The 2,614-nt window shown below is 32.9% G+C and overlaps 1 pseudogene; it reads right to left on the reverse strand.

Moving 5' to 3' along the window:
* Window positions 1-1,276: 1,276 nt before the first annotated feature.
* LOC109680337 (olfactory receptor 5H17-like) lies at window positions 1,277-2,244 on the reverse strand (annotated as a pseudogene).
* Between the last annotated feature and the right edge of the window lie 370 nt (window positions 2,245-2,614).

Consider the following 2,614-nt stretch of genomic DNA (forward strand, 5'->3'; position numbering starts at 1 on the left):
GAAAATCCATCAAAATTCATTGAAGAGAACTATGATTTAACTTGAAAACATTGTGTGCAGAATCATCTGGCTTGAATGTTTGGGAAATAAGAGAGTGTCAGTAGATTGGGAGAGATAAGTAAATATTTGTAAATACAAAGGTGAGTAGATTTTAGGATGTGGTACTCAGTGGTATTAAGAAAAACGTATGGAATATTCGATTGTTGAGAGCTAAATGGAACTGCGGAAGGATCACTCTTTATATTTGAAGAATATGGGGAGTGAAGCAATTTAACATTCAGAGATATTTCCTTTCTCAGCCATCCACTGGACTCTGCCATCATATTTTCTTATCAATACTTCAATTTTGGTACCGTGCATTTAAAGATGTGCATGTGAGTGACAAATATGAATAACCTTTAAACATTCCCAATTGTGTTATTTTTGACTTTTATTTACATTTTGTTGTGGGAAGACCAGAAATATTTCCTTCTCATTCCATCACTTTTCTTTTCTTTTTCTATGTCCACCCATACTCCTTTTTCAATATATGAGTTTTCACAATTAGTAATCCTCCTCAGATTGCCCAAAAAGAAGAAAATCAGCTGATTTCTTTCTTCAAAAAGCACAGTGCCCTGGGAATAACTGGGTTATTCCTTAGGATTGCCTTCACAGTTTTAACATCCCTCTCAATTCTCTTTCAGATTGAGTTGCAATGTTTTTTTTAATTGTCTGTTTGATATGTGAGTTAAATTGGTGCAAGAACTAAAATTCATCACTTTGCCAAGATGTAGAATAAAATACATTTTGATGACTATCAGTATACCAGAGAGTTTCTTGTACTAATTCAACCAGAATCACACCATTATTATTGAGATGATGTCATATGAGTCCCAGGCTTTACTGTACAATTTTCTGTACAAAGTATCATTTTCAAGTCCTTTTGAGAGCAACTATGCTATTTCAACTCTCACTGAATTTTTAATGCAATAACATTCAAACCTATTAAATATTTCACTTGCTTTCTGCTTTAATTAACCTCACATAAAATAAACATTGTACTAAAATTATTTCTGTGACCATGAACATAAGATGAAAATGTTTTAAAGAGTTAATAAAAATTTGTTTCATTAACATGAAGCAAATTTCATGTTTGCTTCATGAAACATGAAGCAAATGATTACCATTTGCAAAATGATTACCATTGCAAAAACTTTAGATATGAACCAAAACATTCACATTTCCCTCACAGTTTTGTAACTACTTTAATAAAAATAAATAGATGTTAATTTGAGATCTAAGACTTTATTTTCAGCATTTTCTTCAGAGAACTTATGACCTGCTTGTTTCTCAGGCTGTATATCATTGGATTTAACACAGGAATGATGACCGTGTAAAACAGAGAGAATATCATGTCTTGATCATCTGCTTCTGAAGATGCAGGATGCACATACATGAAGAGAAGAGGACCATAGTATAAAGTCACAGACAGAAGATGGGCTCCACATGTGGAGAAAGCTTTTCTTATACCCTTTTCAGATTTCTTTGTTAAAATTGTAAAGAGAACAAATGTATAAGAGATGAGAACTGTCCCAATGGTGAATACTTGTATAGAAACAGAGAAAATAAAAATAATTAAATAACTAATAGAAGGATCAGTACAGGAAATCTTTAACAATGGTATAATGTCGCAGAAAAAGTGATAAATTATGTTGGATTTACAGTAGGTTAACCTGACAGAAAAACATTCATGAATTACAGCATGAAGAAAGCCTCCTAGAAATGATAAAACCAGTAGCCAGATGCAGAATCTGTTGGTCATACTCACTGGATACAGTAAAGGCTTACATATGGCTATGTAGCGATCATAAGTCATTGTTGCCAAGACAAAACATTCTGTTGTCACACTGATTGCAAAGGAAAAAAATGTGTCGTACATTCAAAGAGGGATATCACCTTGCCTTTGTCCAGTAAGTTGAGCAGCATTTTTGGTGTCACAGTGAATGATAAACATGTATCCAGAAAGGCTAAATTTCCAAGACATAAGTACATGGGAATATGCAGGTGAGAGGCACTCCAGATGAGACCAATTAGTCCAAGGTTCCCCACTATAGTTATAAGATATATCAATAAAAATACCGGGAACAGGGTGGTTTTCCACTGAGGTTTACATGTAAGTCCTCTGAGAACAAATTTTGTGAACACAGTTGCATTTCCTTTTTCCATGTCCTCACTATAAGTCCTCTGAAATTAAATATAATTAATGTAAAGACAACATTGAATAAGATTTACGGAGTGAAAATTATAAGAGTGTAGTTAGGATAAAACTACACTTTTAGGCATAACCTCTAATTTGCTACAATTAAAGCAGAAGAAAATAGTTTAAGGGAATTAAAAATAGCAAACATTTTCAAATGTTTCAATTCAGTAAATTTGTAGTGATTACAAGATTAAAAGAAAACAAGAGCTCGTCTTAGATTGTGATCCATTTATTGGGAAACACTGAATTTATGTCTGCAATGTGGTTCAGGTCTCAGAAAAAATCCAGTTAAATGCCCTGATTATAAGTTGAATAGATTGCTAAGTGAAGATATTTGTACTTGTTCTTCAGAGAACAGATTTCTACAAAAATCTT

Source organism: Castor canadensis, chromosome 5 (assembly GCF_047511655.1).
Source record: "Castor canadensis chromosome 5, mCasCan1.hap1v2, whole genome shotgun sequence".
NCBI classification, from domain to species: domain Eukaryota; kingdom Metazoa; phylum Chordata; class Mammalia; order Rodentia; family Castoridae; genus Castor; species Castor canadensis.